General features: G+C 42.8%; 1 protein-coding gene across 2 annotated transcripts in view; it reads left to right on the forward strand.

Annotated features, from left to right (window-relative positions):
* LOC122559107 (metabotropic glutamate receptor 7-like) overlaps positions 1-23,185 on the forward strand; it is an 864,629-nt gene that overhangs the window by 180,845 nt on the left and 660,599 nt on the right. The gene's annotated exons all lie outside the window — the stretch shown is intronic.

A 23,185-nucleotide genomic window follows, 5' to 3' on the forward strand; every position in this document is an offset into this window, starting at 1 on the left:
CAGTGGTTTCTTATGAAGGGTGCACAAACAAGCCTCAATAGATTGCATCTTAGTAACTTTATACAGGTTTTATCGTATGTGAGGGGCACAAAACTGAGTGTCTTCAACTACATCAGCCCATGCTACACAAGGTGCTGATCTACAGAATAATACCCCTGTGGCTGCATTATGTATCAGAATGGGCAAAGCTTCAGTTTAGCTCCAAGATTAACCCTTTCTCATCCATCACTTCTCAGAACCGCTGCGATTTTCCTGTGTGACACTCCCTCTTAGTGCCTGTGATTTAAAGGTAATGAAAAGTGATCTTGACAGTTCTCTTGAACGTGAAAGTCCCTGATAAATTCCCACAAAGTAGTACTCCATCACCAATATAAATTATGCATCTGTGAAAGCTATCCCTTCACTGTTTACTATCAGGGTGTCCATGTTGGTTACAGGTCACTGAAATCTACCTTAAGGGAAGCTTAAGAACAAAACCCTCCAGTCAAAACTTTGACACAATTGCCAATACTTGTGTTTTGATGTGGATACTGAACCATAGAAATCATTTTGTGGTATGAACAGATGGCTTTTGCAGTACAAAGATGTTCAGTCAGCACTAATATACTGTAATTGTACTAGAGGCTTCAGGCTTCAATGTGAATGTAATGTATTAACATTGTCTCTGTATCTGATACCACATGTTCCTATTTACTAATTATATGCTTTTGAGTCTGGGCCAATTTAGTTTTGTATCTATATGATTATTGAATAAAAAAAAATACAGTATTAAAAGGTGACTATTGGTCCATTGTGTGTCTGCTGGCTCTTTGAAAACTTAAGTCACATTAGCTACAGACTTGTAAATTTCCTTCACTTGAGTTTATTCATTGCTATTTTGAAATCTACGATTGGATGTTTTTCCACCAGTCTTTCAACTCCAGATTGTACTAATTTGCTACTTAAAATCATTTATCCTCTTGTCACCTCTGGCTGTTTTGCCAGTTATCTTACATCCACATTTTGTCTGCAACTTTGGAATTCTGCCTAGTATATCCAAACTAGGTCAGAAATGCATATCAAAAAGAAGAGCCATTCCACTTCCTCTTCTATAGGCAATCAGTTGGGATTGAGGATAACTTGCTTTCACTCTAGACTGACTCCAAATGTTTCCATCCCACTGAACTTGGTTGATGGGCCTTTGTGTACTTATTTGAGTAGAGAACATGGATGCATGGTAATTCAAACACAGTCATTTTGGGAATGCTAATAATAAAGATCTGAACTCCGTGGTTATGGAGACACTATGATCTTGTGAAGGTTACTTTGCATTAGCTCCAGTGACTCTGAAAAGACCAATTAAGCTACAATGTCTTGCTCCATTCTTGTTCCTCTGATTCTGGATGCCAGCTTGCAACATAATCGATGTCTCTATCATTCATATACCTGGAATTTTATTGCAGAAACTTTTATGACTTCAAGAGCACATTCAATACTCATGTTGCCTATAACATCAGCCTTCATCCCTCACAAAGTTCACCCTGCTCCTGTGCGGTATTAGCTCATAATTAAATGGCCTGAACTATTACATTGTGAGAGTTGCTACATTCATGGTTGTCATTGTTGTGTTCCTGGGCCTGTTTGTGTCATTTTTAATGTAATTCTGGTAAATTGGGAAAGTTGCCCCAAACAATTGTGGAACTTCAACTACAAATGGTCTTCAATGAAACCTGAGGTGCCATAATCTTTTGAAATAGAAAGCAAAGATGTGCATTGATGTAGAGACTGCAATGGCTATGAAAGTACTAGTGTGCTTTTGTCCCAGTTAACAAAAACATTAGCTAGAAGCCAGGCCCATACACAAAACTGGTCCGTGCCCAACTAGATTAATCACTATTGCAAATCTCTATTAATTGCACCCATTCAGGAACCTATAAGGAGGCTTTAAAAAGCAGGCTGTGTGCAACAAGAAAAATGTTAAATGTTTGAACAATTTTTGAAATGATATTGCTGCTACACTGAATCATACATTACCAGGAAAGGTTGTGTTTTGGTCTTTTTTTTTAGCTGGGTTATAGGATTACACTCAGGAGCTGTATTGACATAGTGATTAAAAATGTTTTTGGAAAATACCCATTTTTATCTGTATTGTTCAAACAACTCGAATAAATGCAACTCAAAAAAAAAAGTTACATTTTAAACTACAACTTCATTCACTCGTGGGATATTTTTCTGATGGTAAATGTGAACAGTACTGTGGCTGTAATCACACCATGCTAAAACATTGATTGATTGCAAAGGTTTCCAATGATCTCTCTCAATCATCTTGTCGTGGGCATTTTGGAATAAGCAATAAATTCTGGCTTTGCCAGTGACTTGTTAATATCAGAACACCTGTTCTCTCATATTTGAATGTCTTCTCAAAACCAGTGTTCACTTTGGCTTCTCTTGTTTGTTTTGAGCCCAAAGTGGAAACACTTGTTTTTTTTTTATTGGAATTCTTGCTCACTTCAATTGAGGTTAAAGTGAACAAATTACAAGAGGGGTTCAATTGTTTGCTTAAAGGGAAAAAGTGCACTGACATGATTGGCATCATTGATCAATCCTGTACATTTCGCAGAAACTGAGCCCTAAACTGTTCCACATGTTGTTATATACCGGGAATTGAATATCCAAGACTGGAGGGAACTGATTTGAAGGAACTATTGATATTCTACTTAATAGGGATTCAAGACATCTTTAAATTGAGGTGGTGATGGATGGTCAGGTGAAAAGGTTTATGTGAGGGAACCCTGAAGCACAGGATTATAGTGGATGGGTGTCTCAGATGGGATAAAAAGAGGCAAATGCACAAAAGGCCAAAATTAAACTGCCCGTGTGGAAACCGGTCACTGCGTTATACAAATCTGTAAGTGAAGAAGAATGACACTTAATGCATAGATTTTCTGAAAGATGGAGGCGGTGGTATGAGCAGGTTTAAGTACGTTTTGTGAGCTGCATTAGGTCTGTCCCAGGTGGATTCTTGTGTGCTGACAGTTTAGTTTCCGTGTGATCATCTATTTCATGTTGATGCATATTCAGACTGTGCAGGGCAGTAACCCCTGACCTCGTATTCCATTCTGTTGGCTGTACTTACCTGAAATAATATATGGAAGCAGATTTTCCAGCAGCAGAACAAGGTAGGGTGAAAAAGCTAGAGTTATCTCACTCAGCAGTGTGGTGCAGACTAATGGTAATAGCTGAAAAATTCCACTTTTAGACTTGTTGGAATGCAGCTGAAGTCTTATCCCATGGAGGATTTAATAACAGCCATCAATGATCAGAGGAAACTTGCTCGATAATTTCTGGCATTGTCTGACTCTTTTACAATGAAGAACAATTTGACAGTCATTCAGCAGTACCTTGTTGTGACCTGGAAAGCGAAACCTTAAAAGCAGACTCTTGTACAAAATAGGAATCTTGGAGCATATGTAAGAAGGAAAAAAACTGTCAGAGTTCAGAACAAACAGCAGGGGAACAGGGTTCGTGAGGAGCTTTTATTTCTAATAGAAAATTACTGGGACAAGCATGGGGCCATATGGACTTCATCTTTCTTCTATGGATTGAAACTTTGTTGTCTGATTAGAACTTTGATCTTTGGATAGTTTCTAGGTCCCGACCCTGCGTAGAATTGCATGGAAGCTCCAATTTGGATAGAGTAATAGTAATGAGGGAATACTCGCCATTCAACTAAAAAAAGTCATGTTAGTTTTGGAAACTGGAGGGTATTGCAATGAGGAAACTATAACTTGCTGCTACGAAGGAAAAGAGCAGGCACCTCAAGATGGCTGAAACCCCTTCCAGTCCCTCTTTTCAAATCCCTTGCAATTTTAAAAGCGCAACATGTCTGGCAGTAGCTTTGATAAGTTTCTACAGCATTTTCCCTTTTATTTCAAATTTCTAGCATCCACAGAATTTGGAATCAACCTGTTCTGAGACACATCTGGCACAGGTAGGACTTGAACTCAGGCCTTCTGGCCCCGAGGCAGGGACATTATCACGACACGACAGGAATCCTAAGCGATTACGACTGTTAGATTTATCCTCGAGGTGAGATATTTTTGCCATTTGTACATCAATTGGAGACGGGAGTTCAGACGAATGAACTGAGAACAGAAAGAGTCCATTTTAACCCCCTTTGATAAACTACTCCAGTATTTAATACTATCATGGCTGAGTGATTCGTTTTATGAATACACATAAGCGTTTAGACTTTTATTTTGGTTAGTCAAGGGAATTAATCTATATTTGCCTTGAAAATGTTTAATGGCTCTACCCCCTGCCACCTTGGCAGAAAGCTCCAAAGATGTGTGGCCCACAAAAAATGTCTCCTCATCTCAGTCCTAAAATATGACCTTAATTTTTAAACATTTGACCCTTGTTCTGGACTTGTCAACAAGAGGCAACCACCTCTTCCATGTTCCAGCTAAAGAATATTGAGGATTCCAAAATACAGACACTTTGAGAAGTGATCTGATCAAAGTATTCAAGATATTAACAAGAAAAACAGGGTGGTGGTTGTTTGGAGCTTTCTTCCATAAACAGCAGTGGATGTTGGGCGTGTTTGATTTTTAAATCTGAGGTACATTTTCCTTAAGGAAAGGTTTTAAGGGATATGGGCCAAAGGAGAGATGTGGAGTTAGGCCATAGATCAGCCATTAAAGGAGGAACTGGCTCAAGAGACTGTATGGTTTACTCATATGCTGTTTCCTCATTCTCACCATCAACTGGGAGTCTGCCTCCTTTCCAGTATTTGTAGGCAGTCTGTTTGCCAACTGGAAACTTCCCATCACTGCAGGAAACTAGTGGGAAAAGCAACAGATATGGTCTGCTGAGAATGAGCTGAAGGCAGGAAAGTGCTAGCAAGTCTCACAATTGGAAATTATGGACCTGTCCCTATCCTACCCTGCCATGGCACTGATGAAAAATTATTTTGTTCTTTATTCTTTGCTGGGATGTTAGAGGTTTACATGGAGGCTCAGCTGTGTCATGCTGTTTAAAAACTGAACTAGTGTGAGAGCTCTTGTGGCGCAGTGAAGGCATCCCTGCGTCCTGAGCTAGAGTGTATAACATGTCAGAACAATTTGGTTAAAAATATCGTGACAGAATACTTATTGGGCATCTGGGGTGGAGAGTACTGCCTACAGCAGTCCCAAAGTAAACTGTTTTCTGACTTATTATTATGGGGCTAATTTAATTTAGTTAGCTCCAATTTAAAGAGGCTGCTTTAAAATATTTGATCACGCGTTAGCCCCATGTTTTTGATCTATCCACATCTTGTGTGAGCAGGGTTGGGCAGATCGAATGGCTTCCATGTGGACCACCACCTGGGACTGGCCAAGGTGGCTAACCCTGGGTTGAGGTAGTGAACTGTGGCGAAGGTGGTTAGTGCCTGACCTGTTTGCCCTGCTTCCCTGGATATGTCTGCATTTGGGCGTCCATAATGTGGGGACCATGCGGAGTCCAAAGTCATGGTTCACATCTTATTGTGGCAGCTGCTGCATGTGCTTGAATTCATCATCACCTTGGTAATTGGCACTGTTCTTTTTAATTTTCCTTTTGAAGTTTCCATTGAAGTTTACGATATGTTGTTTGAACCATTATCGGAATTTTAAATGTACAAAGAATAACACCAAACCCTTGACCACAAGTGATTGGTAACCTAGTACCCAAGATAACTGTGTCAGCTGTCATCATTTAATCCTCCTCATCACCACTTCGACAATCCTTTATGGCTCTCCTATTAAGCTTGGTTGTTTGATTTAAAAAAAAGTGTTTTTTTTTTTACAGATATTTTTATTAGAAATTTAACATTTTTACAAGTTTACAAAAATAAACAAAACTCTCAGATATAAATATTGATATACAATTAGCTCAACTATACAATAGCCAGAAATTTAAAAAAAACAAAACAAAACAAAAAAAAAATGAAAAAAAGAAAAAAAAACAAAACTCAACTATCTACTAATCTAACCTACAACTAACCAGAGTGTATATTTAAGTCTCTTACATGCTCGGAATGTGTTAGCATCAGATATAGTAAAACCCGTATTCGTGTGGGATTCCTCCCCCGAGGGGCCCCGGACCAGCCAGGTTTGTAATCTCAATTAAATAAAAGCCCTTGTTAGGATAGCCGAAATAACTGTATTTATGTAATTCAAAAAGGGCTGCCATATTTTATGAAATAATTCGGTCTTTCGGTGCACCATATTTGTAAGGAAGTCAAGGGGAATACATTCCATAATTAGTCTGTGCCAATTTGAAAGTCCAGGGGGGCCCTCAGCCACCCAGTTCACCAGAATATTTTTCCTTGCACAGAAAGAAAGAATAGAAAATAGTCTCTTCCTGTACGTGTCCAGGGAGGGAAAGTTCGAAACGCCCAAGAGGAGAGGTACAGGGTCCACTTTAATTTCCGTTCCTAAAATTTCTGTCAGGGTACTTGCTACTTTAGTCCAATATCTACGGATCTTAAGACAGGTCCATAAGCAATGTACAAGAGTGCCCACCTCTATTTTGCATTTAGGACACATTGGAGATGCTCCTGCCTTAAATTTTGCCAATCGAACCGGTGCTATATGGGCCCTATGAAGTATCTTCAGCTGGGTAGCCTGGGTTCTGTTACAAATAGTAATTCTTCTAGCATTTTCCCAGATATCATTCCACGTTTCTGTGGAGATTTCTAGTCCCAGATCCTGATCTCGATGTCCAACCAGATTGATTGTGGATCAGACAAGACCCAATCAGCTATGTAACTTAATAGGGAACTTAACTGATATTTCCTAAAGTCTGGGAAGTCCAATCCACCCCTTTCCTGTGGAAGCTGTAGCTTCTTGAGCTTAATGAGGGGCCGCCTATGATTCCAGATAAAGGAACCCAGCCAGCCATATAATTTACATAAAGCTGTCCTCGGCAGCATCACCGGAAGCATTCTCATAGGATATAGGAGACGGGGCAGGACATTCATTTTGATTAGTGCTATTCTACCCAACCAGGAAATTGGAAGGTCTCCCCATCGCTGGAGGTCCTGCCTTATCCTTTCCAATAAATACACAAAATTAGCCTTATACAACTGACCAAATACTGGAATAATAAAAATGCCTAAATATAAAAAGCCCTCCAGGGACCAGCGAAAAGGAAAAAGGGATCCGTCTGCTAAGCGGGGTATCATAGCAAGGCCACCCATTGGCATAGCCTCCGATTTTGAAAAATTAATTTTATAGCCTGAGAATGCACTAAATGTATTAATAACTTGGATTAAGCGAGGTATGGACATCAAAGGGTTATTGAGGAATAGAAGAACATCATCTGCATAAAGGGTAATTTTATGTTTACCTGTACCAATCCTTGGGGCCACTATATTAGGATCAGCTCGTATAGCTTTTGCTAGTGGTTCAATTATTAGCGTGAATAACAATGGCGAGAGGGGACATCCCTGACGGCAGCCCCTACCCACACTGAAGCTATCCGAACCTAATCCATTGGTAACCACAACTGCTTTGGGATCACTATACAATGTTGAGACCCATTTGGTAAACACCTGTCCAACGCCAAACCTCTCCAATGTGTAAAACAAATATGACCATTCGACCCTATCAAATGCCTTTTCCGCATCTAATGAAACCACTACTCCTGGTATCTTTCCCTGATGACAAGCTTGAATCATATTCAGAGCCCTTCTAACATTATTGGATGATCTACGGCCCTTAATAAACCCCGTCTAATCCTCCTTTATAATATGTGGCAGTATCCTTTCTAGTCTCAGTGCTAACATTTTAGAGAGGATTTTAAAATCTACATTTAGCAAGGATATTGGTCTGTATGATGTACAATCTTCTGGATCCTTTCCTTTTTTAAGGATGAGAGATATTTGCCTCTTTCAGCGAAGGCGGGAGACAGCCCTGACTATATGCATAGTTATACATGTCCATAAGTGGACCAGCCAGTATTTCTGTAAATTCTTTATAGAATTCAGCTTGAAAACCATCTGGGCCAGGCGCCTTACCATTTTGAAGTTGCCTAATTGCATCAAGTATTTCTTGGAGTGTAAGAGGAGCATTTAGGACCAATACTTGTTCCGGAGTTAGGCCTGGAAAAGTCAAATTTTTAAAAAATGACTGCATCCTCTTCGTCCTATCTTCACAATCCTGTGATTTATATAACTCAGAATAAAATTCTCTAAAAATCGCATTAATCTTTTTGTGATCATGAGTCAAAATACCCGTACTTTCCTTGATAGACATAATAGTCTGAGGGGCCTTTTTTTTTTCTTTGCAAGAAATGCTAAGTATCTACCCGGTTTGTCGCCTTATTCATATAACCTTTGCTTTGCAAATAATATTTCCCTCTTAGCCGTTTGAGTAAGCGTAGTGTTTAGAGCTGTCCTAAGAGCTGTAATCCTTTGCAATTTAATAATAGAAGGTCTATCAGTGTATGCTGTTTCAGCCGCTTTTAAGCGGGCTTCAAGCAGACGCTGTTGTTCTCCCTTTAATTTCTTCTGGGTCGCTGAGTAGGAGATGATCAAGCCTTGCATGTAAGCTTTGATGGTCTCCCACATCATTGACTGGTTGCTAGCTGTACCTGAATTAATTTCTAAAAAAGTTTTAAATTCTTGAGAGAAGTACTTTACAAATTTGCTATCTTTCATTAGGAAGGGGTCCATACGCCAATGCCGAGGGGATGTCCCATTGTTCCTCGCCTTAGTTTCCATATATACAGCAGCGTGGTCAGAAATTGCTATACTACCTATTTTACAGGATGATATGTAATTTAAAAAAATCGAGGGGGCAATAAACATATCAATTCTGGTATGACATTTATGTGGATTAGAGTAGAAAGAAAAATCTCTACCCTGTGGATGAAGACATCTCCATACATCTACTAATCTTAATTCTTTGTTCAGATCCATCAATTGTCTAGATCTGGGAGATACTCCTGCAGTACTCTTGGAAATCCCATCTATTTCCGGATCCATAATACAATTAAAGTCTCCCCCTATAATTATATGACTGGCATCAAAAGCCATCAATTTTGAAAAGGCTTCCATTATAAATTTAAAGGGGTGTGCCGGGGGGGCAGTACAAATTTTAAAATCCCATATTCCTCTCCATTTATGAGGGCTTTAATCAAGATATATAGTCCAGATTCGTCTTTTATCTGCTTTAGGATTTTGAAAGGGAAATTCTTCCGAACAAGAATAACAACTCCCCTGCTTTTTGAGCTGAAAGAAGAAAAAAAGGCCTGATCAAATCTGCCCTGTCGTAATTTCAAGTGTTCTTTATCTGACAGGTGTCTCCCCTGTAGGAGAGCTATATCAACTCTTTCCTCCTTAAGATTTGATAAGATTTTCTTCCTTTTGACTGGCGAATTACTCCCCTTGACATTCCAGGTGCACCACTTAACCGACTGATCAACCATAATCCTCTGGGCCAATCAGAGACCCCTCGGGAGGGGGAACCCTATCCAGAACATCCCGAGCGTAGAACATGTCAAATTTACAAAAATAAAACCTCTTTAATACACCCACAACAATACAGTAAAAAACTATTTCTAAATAAAAAAAATATAAAACGTATCTAAGTGGAGACTTTCCCCCTTGTTCCCAGGGGGTGTCACTTGATAAAGTGTTTAGCCACCAATCATAATTTCAAATCCTTTGGTTCAACACATTTTTCTCTTACACTGCATTTCAGTGGAGTCAAGAATGCTGTGTCATTGCATGTTGTCATTGATAGAAACTAATACTTTACCAAAACAGTTGAAAAGTGACAGAAAGCCACAAAAAGAGCTGCAAGCTCCTCCAGCATGCTAGCCATGTGCAGAGTGTATCATGGAACATGCACTTTGCATTCCATCTGCAATCTTATAGTCTGAAGTAAAAGCTCAGCTTGAGTCATGGGGACACAAGTCTGGAAAATATCCTGTCAATTATTGAACAAGAGCAGACAATAATCCAAGAGATCCTCTGGCCGATTGTCCAACATGTTGATTTGAAAGTATAAGCTTTTTGGAGCACTTACTTGATTAAGCCCTCTCCCTCTAGTGTAACACTCTGAGCCTTGACTCACTTAAAAGAATTCAGTGAATATTGTTCACCATACAAGTTATCACCCTGATCCACTGGTTCAGTATTTACTTCAAAATGAAGAACATTCTGACACTTAACCTAATTTTGGCCTTGCATTAACTTGACTAAATGTTGTTGTGGTTCTGTTCGCCGAGCTAGGAATTTGTGTTGCAGACGTTTCGTCCCCTGTCTAGGTGACATCCTCAGTGCTTGGGAGCCTCCTGTGAAGCACTTCTGTGATCTTTCCTCCGCCATTTGTAGTGGTTTGAATCTGCTGCTTCCGGTTGTCAGTTCCAGCTGTCTGTTGCAGTGGTCGGTATATTGGGTCCAGGTTGATGTGCTTATTGATTTGAATCTGTGGATGAGTGCCATGCCTCTAGGAAAGAACACAGAAGCACTTCACAGGAGGCTCCCAAGCACTGAGGATGTCACCTAGACAGGGGACGAAACGTCTGCAACACAAATTCCCAGCTCGGCGAACAGAACCACAACAACGAGCACCCGAGCTACAAATCTTCTCTCAAACTTTGACTAAATGTTTCCTGTTCCTCCTCTAACTGTTTATTTACACAATAGGTGCATTGTAATAATTCTGTGGACCTTCCCATGCAATCCAAAGAAATAGGAACAAAATTTTGAGCCACAATTTGCTTCATTTGTTTGGCGACAGAAAGCCAAGTGTTTGCCTTATTTTCCAGCACACAGCTGCTGCCATCATTAATGGAGCTGTCAACTTCACTGACATGTTAGGAGCAAGATTCATCCTCCAAAGCAGATCACAAGCCCATTTAAACAGATGGGTCTGTTTATTTTTAGGTGCATAATGCATCAAAATAGGTCACACTTTTTAAACATAGACCAGTGAGTCTCACTACACAAAAATACACATGGGAACGATTCCTCTTACTGTGATGTTCAGGTTAGTTCTGTTAAGATTCCTCGCTGTAGCCAAGCTCTGAACAATTGTGGTACAGAGGAATACAGGTGATGACCATAGAGGAGGATGCTGGGAAATGGGGATGATAGGATCATGTTGAGGGACGAAAGCCAAAGAAAGATTAAATTAATGAGGTGTTTAAATCCAACTCCAGAAATTACTACTGGATTAATGATTTGTTTTTATCAGTATGGAGCTATTGTATCGGGTGGGACAATCAAAACATTTCATCACCCTCTTTAAACAAAATTAGAGGAAATCTCTTCACTCTTTGATATTTATGCCCTCAAATGCATTTTTGAATTTTTAAAACAAATATTTACTTCTGGGTCAGTGTTGCAAGCAATTGATTAAGTGAAACCATGCTCTGAGTTTTTGTTTGCTTAAAGTAATTGTAATATGCCCAAGCATGGAGATTGGAACCCTTGACATTGCAATTCAACTACAGAGGTAAATAAATTGTTGGTTTTTAATTCCTCAGAATTCCTTATACCCCACAACCACCTGATGAAGGAGCAGTGCTCCGAAAGCTAGTGCTCCCAAATAAGCCTGTTTGCCTATAACCTGATGTTGGGTGATTTTTATTTTTTTTTTAAATTGTGCATGTGTACTATTCTCACTTAGTTTATTAATTAATAAAGTATAGACAGCATCTGCACTTGGGCTGATCAAACAACATTTAGCCCACACATATCCCAGACAATGGCTACATCCAACAAGAAAGCATCTTTACCATTTCATCTTGATATCCAATCCTAGTACTATCTCTGTATCTCTCACTATCAACATCCTGGGGGAAGGGGGAGGTTACCATTAACCAGAAATTGGACCATCAAGATAAATATTATGGCTACTGGAACAGGCTAGGACTCCTGCGGCAAGTAAATCACTGTTCTCTTCCCAGGAGTCTGTACCCCATCTACACATTGTGTTGGAGCACTTACTAGTTGCTGGGCTGGGTACAGCTCCACTACCACTGATGAAGCTTGACACCACCTTGGACGAACCAGCCTGTTTCCCTCTCCTCCACCTGCAACATACACTCCCTCCAATACATAAACACAGTAGCAGCCGTGTCTGCTGCATACAAGATCCACTACAGCAACTTGCCAGGGCTGCTTTAAAAAGCACCTTCAGAATATACGACCTCAGACCCTGGAAGGATAAAGGGACTAGATGTGTAGGAACGCCATCACCTGAAAGTTCCCCGCCTGGCTGCTGAGCACCCTGATTTGGAACTGTATTGCTATTCCTTCACTTGCTGTTGGAGTACTGTTGGTTTACCTACACTTCAAGGACTGCAGGAATTCCTGAATGCAACTTACCACCACCTCATGTGAAAACAGAAGTAGACAACAAGTGCTGGCCTGATCCACAATATCCACATCCAATGACCTAATATAAGAAAAACTCACTTGCGTTATAGTAATGCGTGGTTGGGGGTTCAAAACTAGAGGGCATAATTTTAAGATGAACAGAGAAAGATTTAAAAGTTACCACAGGGGCACCTTTTTCTGCAGAAGGTGGTTTGTATGTGGAATGAGCTATTGGAGGAAGTGGTAGATGCAGGCACAGTTACAGCATTTAAAAGTTATTTGGATAAGTACATGAATAGGAAAAGTTTAGAGGGATATGGAACTAATTTAGTTTTGGGAAACCGGGTCAGCATGGATGAGTTGGACGGAAAATCCTGTAAGATTCAATGACTCTAAATGACATCTTGAAATAGAAATTATTTAATTACCTTCCTGCTGTGTGTGGGATCTTGCTGTGTGTAAATAGGCTGTCTTAGTTTCTATTATTAACAGAGACTGAACACCACTATGACATGCAATAGAATTGCAGGTTATTTTTTTTTAATGGAGATGGAGGGAAAGCAGAAGAGCGAGCAATATTTGACAACTTATAAACTCACTGGCAACTTATGAGGTCAGTGTGTTCGGCCTTCCTCTTGCTCCCTACTACCTCTGCTTATTTCTACACATTGATCCAATTTCCTTAACATGTTCCTTCCTTGAAAGTCTGAGGCTACTGCTAAAGTGACACCAATTGGAAGCCAAATTTAAATTATTTAATCTCGGTGAAGGATTTTGACTCTTGGAGTGGACTGGCAGATCCACACCCAGTAGGTCCTACCAATTCAATATACCATGGATTTATATTCTGAATGAATGCGTCACTTAAATTTAGCTAAGTTAGGAGTAATGCTTCACTTAATTACTTAATGGAAAGTGCTTCAAATTATTTGTTACTGCCTGGTTCAATTATTTGATTTGTAAGAATCAAATAAAATGTGCAATCAAGGAATAAATAAGTATATGCTTAGGGCTGGTAACATCTGCACAGTATGATATAGCAGCATGATACTTCTCCAAAGTTTGAGTACTCTTTCACTTAATTTTAATAATGGTTATTGATTAATTTCGTATCTAGTTGGGTGCTGTCATGAGTGGGAAATCAGTGCTTAAAATAAAGTTCCAACCTTAAAAACTACTAGGTGATATTGAAGTATACTCCTATAATCATACAGGCCTACACCTTCTGGATTTAGTTGGTTTAGTTTGCAGCAATTTTCCTGACATTGGAGCAGTTGGTTCAATAGATCTGGAAGGTTCTGTGCAAACCAAAGTTCAGTGATCTTAAGTGCTAGTTTTAAAAAGACTGGGAGTAAGCTCTAGCAGAACCAATCATATCCTTGGTGAATAAATTGCCATTGTATGTTTCTGAAAAAAGGCTGACTGTTGTACCTTAATCGTAACAAATGGGAGCAGGGGTCAGCTGCATGGACACTCGAGCTTATAACTAGTTCTCTTGATTGGAGTGCAGTTCCTCAGTAAGCTCAAGAAGAGAAACAAAATTTACATAGTTTAAGGGCGTTTAATTTGCATTCAGGTTTTTGCATTAGTTCACAAGATATGGGGGTAGCTGGCAATGCCAATCCCGAATTGCCCTTGTCCTGAGTTTCTTCTAAAGTTTGAACTTGTATCGCCAGAGCATTATCTTGTATATTGGAATACCAGTCCAGTGACATTCGCTCTTTGCCATCATCTCCTTGGTTACTTGCAGGTTGTAAATTGACGGTGCAGTTTAAAATGCCAATTCGTGATTTACCCGCACGTTGTGAGTGATTAAAAATGGGTACCGCTGGCTAGGCCAGTGTTCATTGTCCGTTCTTAATTGTCCAGAGGGCAGTTGAGAGTCAAACATATTGTTGTGTGCTCGAATGACATGACCACACCAGGTAAGGATGGCAGTTTCCTTCCCTGATGGGCATTAGTGAATCAGGTGGGTTTATCCTGACCATTGACAATGGTTTCATGGTTGCCATTAGACTTATAATTCCAGATTTTTTAAAAATTCAAATTCCACTATCTGCCATCGTGGGATTTGATCCTAGGTGCGCAGAACATTACCGGCGTTTCTGGAGTAATAGTTGAGTGATTATATCACAACAACACCACCTTCCCAGTGTAGATACTAAATACTGTTCAGTTACCACTCTCAAACATAGAACATAGAACATTACAGTGGAGTACAGGCCTTTTGTCCCTCGATGGTTCCACAGGTCAGTGCAACAATCTGAAGCCTATCTATTCTACACTCTTCCATTTTCATCCATATGTTTATCCAATGACCATTTAAATGTCATTAAAGTTGCAAATCTACTACTGTTGGAGGCAGTGTGTTCCATGCCCATACTACTCTTTTTGAATATAGAAGCTACCTTTGACATCTCCCCTTAATTTAAAGCTATGTCCCCTCATGCTAGCCATCACCATGAGAGGAAAAAGGCACTCATTGTTTTTCTGCCCCCCATCTAATTTCGATTATCTTTTTATATCTCAATTAAGTCACCTCTCAACCTTCTCCCTAATGAAAACAGCCTCAATTCCCTCAAACTTTTCTCATAAGACCTTCCCTCCATTACCAGGCAACATCCTGGTAAATTGCTCTGAACCCTTTCCAAAGCTTCCACAGCCTTCCTATAATGTGATGACCAGAAATGTATGCAATACTCCAAGTGCAGCCGCACCAGAGTTTTATACAGCTGCAGCATGACATCGTGGCTGTGAAACTCAGTCCCTCTACCAATAAAAACTAACACATCATATGCCACCTTAACAACCCTATCAATCTGGGTGGCAACTTTCAGGGATCTATGTACACGGACACCGAGATCTCTCTGCTCATCTACACTACCAAGAATCTTACCATTGCCCCAGTAGTCTGCATACCTGTTGCTCCTGCCAAAGGGAATCACCTCTCACTTTTCCACATTAATCTCCATTTGTAACTTCTCAGCTCTGCAGTTTATCTATGTCCCTCTGTAACCCTCAACACTCTTCCCCACTGTCCACAACTCCACTGACCTTAGTTTCATCCGCAAATTTACTAACCAGCCTTCTATGCCCTCTTCCAGGTCATTTATAAAAATGAAAATAGCAGTGGGCCCAAAACAGGTCCTTGCGGTGCACCACACCTAACTGAACTCCAGGATGAACATTTCCCATCAATCATTACCCTCTGGCTTCTTTGAGCCAGCCAATTTCTGATCCAAACCGCTAAATCACCCGCAATCCTATGCCTCCGTATTTTGTACAATAGCCTAAAGTGGGGAACCTTATCAAACTCCTTACTTCAATCCATATACACCACATCAACTGCTTCACCCTCATCCACCTGTTTGGTCACTTTCTCGAAGAACTCCATAAGGTTTGTGAGGCACGACCTACACCCCTCAAAACCATGTTGACTATCCCTAATCAATTTATTCCTTTCTCAATGATGGGTTTTACAATCTCTTATAACCTTTTCCAACACTTTACCCACAACCAAAGTAAAGCTCACTGACCTGTAATTTCCAGGGTTGTCTCTACTCTCTTTCTTGAACAAGGGAAAACATTTGCTTTCCTCCAGTCATCTGGCACTATACCAGTTGATAATGCGCTATAAAGATCAAAGCCAAAGGCTTGGCAATCTCTTCCCTGGCTTCCCAGATAATCCTAGGATAACTCCCATCTGGCCCAGGGGATTTATCTATTTTCACGCTTTCCAGAATTCTCAAATACACCAGGGGAATTTTTTTTAAAAAAATCTCCTTTAATGAGAATATTCTTTTAAAATGTTACCTCTATTTGGGTTCATGGTTCATGCATTCAGTTGTCAAAGGAGTTTGAAGAGAAACTTAGCATCTCACATCCTCAAACTGCACAATTTTCACCAAAATTGCCAATCATACTCAAATTTGTACAATCAAAACCCACAGTCTCTTAATCTTCTAATGGATTTGTGTACAGTAGTTACCTAGGCTTGGCAGGAACCTATGGGTAGCAAGATTGGTCTATGATGTGTTAACTTGTCTTCCCTTGGTTGTCAGTGAGAGGTATTACTATTAGCTTCAGGTGACTTTGGATAGTGATAAAGAAAATTGTGATGAAAATTGGGCAGAGCTCCTATTCCTGATGGGCAATCGGCATACCTGCTGGAAGTGTATATATTGGGTGAGGAAAGAGTCAGATTCCATTGTGATGTTGGCTAATCATCCTCATTATAGAGTCATAGAGATGTACAGCATGGAAACAGACCCTTTGGTCAAACCTGTCCATGCCGACCAGATATCCCAACCCAATCTAGTCCCACCTGCCAGCACCCAGCCCATATCCCTCCAAACCCTTCCTATTCCTATACCCATCCAAATGCCTCTTGAATGTCGCAATTGTACCAGCCTCCACCACTTCCTCTGGCAGCTCATTCCATACGCGTATCATCCTCTGTGTGAAAAAGTCTCTTTTATATCTTTCCCCTTTCACCCTAAACCTATGCCCTCTAGTTCTTGACTCCCTGACCCCAGGGAAAAGACTTTGTCTATTTATCCTATCCATGCCCCTCATAATTTTGTAAACCTCTGTAAGGTCACCCCGCAGCCTGCGACGGTCGAGGGAAAACAGCCACAGCCTATTCAGCCTCTCCCTGTAGCTCAGATCCTCCAACCCTGGCAACATCCTTGTAAATCTTTTCTGAACCCTTTCAAATTTCACAACATCTTTCCAATAGGAAGGAGACGAGAATTGCATGCAATATTCCAACAGTGGCCTAACCAATGTCCTGTACAGCCGTGACATGACCTCCCAACTCCTGTACTCAATACTCTGACCAATAAAGGAAAGCATACCAAACACCTTCTTCACTATCCTATCTACCTGCAAATCCACTTTCAAGGAGCTATGAGCCTGCACTCCAAGGTCTCTTTGTTCAGCAACACTCCCTAGGACCTTACCATTGTGTCTCAGTCCTACAAGGGTTTGCTTTCCCAAAATGCAGCTCCTCGCATTTATCTGAATTAAACTCCATCTGCCACTTCTCATTTCCCGCCGTACCGACCAGTACCCTTCCACAGACACCCTCCTTCGACTGACTGAACTGGTCCTCACCCTGAACTACGTTCGGGACACCACCCATGCACTCCACCTGCTCCATGATTTTCGCTTCCCCGGTCCCCAACGCCTTATTTTCACCATGGACATCCAGTCCCTGTACACCTCCATCCCCCATCACGAAGGACTCAAAGCCCTCCGCTGCTTTCTTTCCCGCCGTACCGACCAGTACCCTTCCACAGACACCCTCCTTCGACTGACTGAACTGGTCCTCACCCTGAACAACTTCTCTTTCCAATCCTCCCACTTCCTCCAAAGGAAAGGAGTAGCCATGGGCACCCGCATGGGCCCCAGCTATGCCTGCCTCCTCGTAGGATATGTGGAACAATCCATCTTCAGCAACTACACTGGCCCCACCCCCCACCTTTTCCTCCGCTACATCGATGACTGTATCGGCGCCGCCTCGTGCTCCCACGAGGAGGGTGAACAGTTCATCCACTTCACCAACACCTTCCACCCCGACCTCAAATTCACCTGGACAGTCTCAGATTCCTCCCTCCCCTTCCTCGACCTTTCTATTTCTATCTCAGCCGACCGAATCAACACGGACATCTACTACAAACCAACCGACTCCCACAGCTACCTGGACTACACCTCCTCCCATCCTGCCCCCTGTAAAAACGCCATCCCATTCTCCCAATTCCTTCGACTCCGCCGCATCTGCTCCCAGGAGGACCAGTTCCAAAAACGCACATCCCAGATGGCCTCCTTCTGCAAGGACCGCAATTTCCCCCCCGACGTGGTCGACGATGCCCTCCACCGCATCTCTTCCACTTCCCGATCCTCCGCCCTTGAACCCCGCCCCTCCAACCGCCGCCAGGACAGAACCCCACTGGTCCTCACCTACCACCCCACTAACCTCCATGTACAGTGCATCATCCGCCGCCATTTCCGCCACCTCCAAACGGACCCCACCACCAAGGATATATTTCCCTCCCCTCCCCTATCAGCATTCCGTAAAGACCACTCCCTCCGTGACTCCCTCGTCAGATCCACACCCCCCACCAACCCAACCTCCACTCCTGGCACCTTCCCCTGCAACCGCAGGAGGTGCAAGACTTGCGCCCACACCTCCCCCCTCACCTCCCTCCAAGGCCCCAAAGGAAACTTCCATATCCGCCACAGATTCACCTGTACCTCCACACATATCATCTATTGCATCCTTTGCACCCGATGTGGCCTCCTCTATATTGGGGAGACGGGCCGCCTGCTTGTGGAGCGTTTCAGGGAACACCTCTGGGACATCCGGACCAACCAACCCAACCACCCTGTAGCTCAACATTTCAATTCCCCCTCCCACTCCACCAAGGATATGCAGGTCTTTGGACTCCTCCATCGTCAGACCACAGCGAAACGACGGTTAGAGGAAGAATGCCTCATCTTCCGGCTAGGAACCCTCCAACCACAAGGGATGAACTCGGATTTCACCAGTTTCCTCATTTCCCCTCCCCCCAGCCTGTCTCAGTCAAATCCATCAAATTCAGCACCGCCTTCCTAACCTGCAATCTTCTTCCCGACCTCTCCGCCTCCACCCCAGTCTGACCTATCACCCTCACCTTGACCTCTTTCCACCTATCACATTTCCGACGCCCCTCCCCCAAGTCCCTCCTCCCTATCTTTTATCTTAGCCTGCTGGACCAACTTTCCTCATTCCTGAAGAAGGGCTAATGCCCGAAACGTCGATTCTCCTGTTCCCTAGATGCTGCCTGACCTGCTGCGCTTTTCCAGCAACACATTGCCATCTCTGATCTCCAGCATCTGCAGACCTCACTTTCTCTGCCACTTCTCAGCCCATTTGCCCATCTGATCCAGATCCTGTTGTAATCTGAGGTAACCTTCTTCACTGTCCACTACACCTCCAATTTTGGTGTCATCTGCAGACTTACTAACCGTACCTCTTATGCTCGCATCCAAATAATTTATGTAAATGACAAAAAGCAGAGGACCCAGCACCGATCCTTGTGGCACTCCACAGGTCACAGGCCTCCAGTCTGAAAAACAACCCTCCACTGCCACCCTCTGTCTTCTACCTTTGAGCCAGTTTTGTATCCAAATGGCTAGTTCTCCCTGTATTCCATGAGATCTAACCTTGCTAATCAGTCTCCCATGGGGAACCTTGTCAAACGCCTTACTGAAGTCCATATAGATCACATCTACTCCTCTGCCCTCATCAATCTTCTTTGTTACTTCATCAAAAACCTCAATCAAGTTTGTGAGACATGATTTCCCATGCACAAAGCCATGGTGACTATCCAGAATCAGTCCTTGCCTTTCCAAGTACATGTACATCCTGTCCCTCAGGATTCCCTCCAACAAACTGCCCATCACTGAGGTTAGGCTCTCTGGTCTATAGTTCCCTGGGCTTGTCTTTATCACCCTTCTTAAACAGTGGCACCACGTTTGCCAACCTCCAGTCTTCCGGCACCACACCTGTGACTATCGATGATACAAATATCTCAGTAAGAGGCCCAGCAATCACTTCTCTAGCTTCCCACAGAGTTCTCGGGTACACCTGATCCGGTCCTGGGGATTTATCCACCTTTAACCGTTTCAAGACATCCAGCACTTCCTCCTCTGTAATATGGACATTTTGCAAGATGTCACCATCTATTTCCCTACAGTCTATATCTTCCATATTCTTTTCCACAGTAAATACTGATGCAAAATACTCATTTAGTATCTCCCCCATTTTCTGTGGCTCCATACAAAGGCCTTGCTGATCTTTGAGGGGCCCTATTCTCTTCCTAGTTACCCTTTTGTCCTTAATATATTTGTAAAAACCCTTTGGATTCTCCTTAATTCTATTTGCCAAAGCTATCTCATGTCCCCGTTTTGCCCTCCTGATTTCCCTCTTAAGTATACTCCTACTTTCTTTATACTCTTCTAAGGATTCATCTGTGAGGAAGTTGCATTTCTGTAGCACCTTGCATGATTTCAGGACTCCTCCCAAGTTTGTTTTGCTGTAGGAAAGAGCCAGTTATCTCTCCATCAGCATTTTATAGCTAAATGTTGTAATCATCTTTGTTTGAAGGATCAATATTATGAAAAGCACGTTGAGACAATGTTTGTGTCTATTTGACAGTGCAGCTAAATAACTCCTCATCCAAAGCAGTACCTCCAACATTTGCAGCACTTTGTATTGACTGGATGTTTTATGACACACTTCTATGGCCATCACACCCTGAGGTGGGACCTGAATCCAGATGTTCGGACCCAGAGGTGGGGCCATTACCAGTACGCCACAGGAACCTTAAAGTGTGCAAAGATACCTAATCGGTACGTGGAACTCTGGTCACTTTTAATTTCTCTGTTATCTTCTGGAAGGCTCTTGAGTGAGTTAACCACTGATGGCATCCAGTATTGCCTGCAGCTTCCACAGAGAGTATGACTAGGTTTAAATATGAAGAGTTCCCAGTTATTGAATCTGTGGCTGATGAAAGTGAATTCTGATAAGGAATCAATATGACTTTTTTTAAAAAAAAGGGCAAAGAGAGGAAATGAAAAAAATTGAACTATTAATTAATTGTGAAGGCGTTAATTAGCAGGAGATGGCCTCAGACTGCACAGTAGGTTGGATATGGTTCCAATTTAAATTCACACACCACCTTTACATTCTTGGTTTTGTCAGATCGACCAGTCTTCTCGAACTGACTGTGCCTGGCTCCAAGTTAAAATCTACTTTTGGGATGTTGACTTAATTCCAGCTAGCTTAAAAACAAGGACTGCAGATGCTGGAAATCAGATTCTAGATTAGAGTGGTGCTGGAAAATCACAGCAGTTCAGGCAGCATCTGAGGAGCAGGAAAATCGATGCTTCAGGCAAAAACCCTTCAGGAATAGAGGCAGAGTGACTGCAGGGTGGAGAGATAAATGAGAGGAGGGTGGGGAGAAAGTAGCATAGAATATACAATGGGTGAGTGGGGGTGGAGATGAAGGTGAAAGGTCAGGGAGGAGGGTGGAGTGGATAGGTGGGAAGGAAGATAGGCAGGTAGGACAAGTCATGGGGACAGTGCTGAGCTGCAAGTTTGGAGCTGGGGTGAGGTGAAATTAGGAAACTCGTGAAATCCACATTGATGCCCTGGGGTTGAAGTGTTCCGAGGCAGAAGATGAGGTGTTCTTCCTCCAGGCGTCGGGTGGTGAGGGAACGGCAGTGAAGGAGGCCCAGTACCTCCATGTCCTTGGCTGAGTGGAAGGGGGAATTGAAATGTTGGGCGACAGGGATGTGATTGATTGGTGCGGGTGTCCCAGAGATATTCCCTAAAGTGCTCTGCTGGGACACGTCCAGTCTCCCCAATGTAGAGGAGACCGCATCGGGAGCAACAGATACAATAAATGATATTGATGGATGTGCAGGTAAAACTTTGGATATGGAAGGCTCCTTTGGGGCCTTGGATGGAGGTGTGGGCGCAGGTTTTGAAGTTCCTGCGGTGACAGGGGAGGGTGGGTTGTAGGGGGGGCATGGAGCTGACCAGTTAGTCACGGAGGGAATGGTCTTTGCGAAAGGTGGAAAGGGGTGGGGAGGGAAATATATCCCTGGTGGTGAGGGTCAGTTTGGAGGTGGCGGGAATGTCTTCGGTTGATTTGGTTTATGCGAAGGTTGGTAGGGTGGAAGGTGAGCACCCGGGGGGGTCTGCCCTTGTTATGGTAGGAGGGGTGGGGGTCTGAGGGCGGAGGTGCGGGATGAGGGCGAGATGTGTTGGACGGCATCTTTAACCACGTGGGAAGGGTATTGCAGTCTCTAAAGAAGGAGGCCATCTGGTGTGTTCTGTGGTGGAACTGGACCTCCTGGGAGCAGATACGGCGGCGGCAGAGGAATTGGGAATACGGGATGGCATTTTTGCAGGAGGTAGGGTGGGAAGAAGTGTAATCCAGGTAACTGTGGGAATCTGTGGGTTTGTAAAATAAAAAAGTCGGTGTCTAGTCAGTCGTTATTAATGGAGATGGAGAGGTCCAGGAAGGGGAGGGAGGTGTCAGAGATGGTCCAGGTAAATTTAAGGTCAGGGTGGAATGTGTTGGTGAAGTTGATGAATTGCTCAACCTCCTCGCGGGATCACGAGGTGGCGCCAATGCAGTCATCAGTGTAGCGGAGGAAGAGGTGGGGAGTGGTGCCGGTGTAATTACAGAAGATCGACTGTTCTACATAGCCAACAAAGAGACAGGCATAGCTGCGGCCTATACGGATGCCCATGGCTACCCCTTTGGTCTGGAGGAAGTGGGAGGATTCGAAGGCGAAATTGTTGAGGGTAAGGACCAGTTCAGCCAAACGAATTGGTGGAGGGTTTCTGTTGGGGACGTTGGGAGAGGAAGAAACGGAGGGCTTGGAGGCCCTGGTCATGGCGGATGGAGGTGTAGAGGGATTGGATATCCATGGTGAAGATGAGGCATTGGGGGCCGGGGAAACGCAATTCTTGGAGAAGGTGGATGGCATGGGTCGTGTCTCGAACATATGCGGGGGGGTTCCTGACTAGGGAGGGATAGGACAGTGTCGAGGTAGGTAGAGATGAGTTCAGTGGGGGAGGAGCATGCTGAGACAATGGAGGCAGAGGTGTTAGCTCTGTCTCATTTTGTGAAATGGGTAAGGGCAGTCTCAACTCAAAAGCAGAAGGTAAGTAATTGGTATTGAACTCCGGGTATAAGAGTAGTTGGCACAGTGGTAGTAACCTTACTTCTGGGCCAGAAAGTCCAAGTTCAAGTCCCACATTGTCCCAGAGATGTATTATAATATGCTTGAAAA

The sequence above is a fragment of the Chiloscyllium plagiosum genome, unplaced genomic scaffold (genome assembly GCF_037043375.1).
Source record: "Chiloscyllium plagiosum isolate Xiang-an unplaced genomic scaffold, Cpla_swu_hap1 HiC_scaffold_14, whole genome shotgun sequence".
NCBI lineage: Eukaryota > Metazoa > Chordata > Chondrichthyes > Orectolobiformes > Hemiscylliidae > Chiloscyllium > Chiloscyllium plagiosum.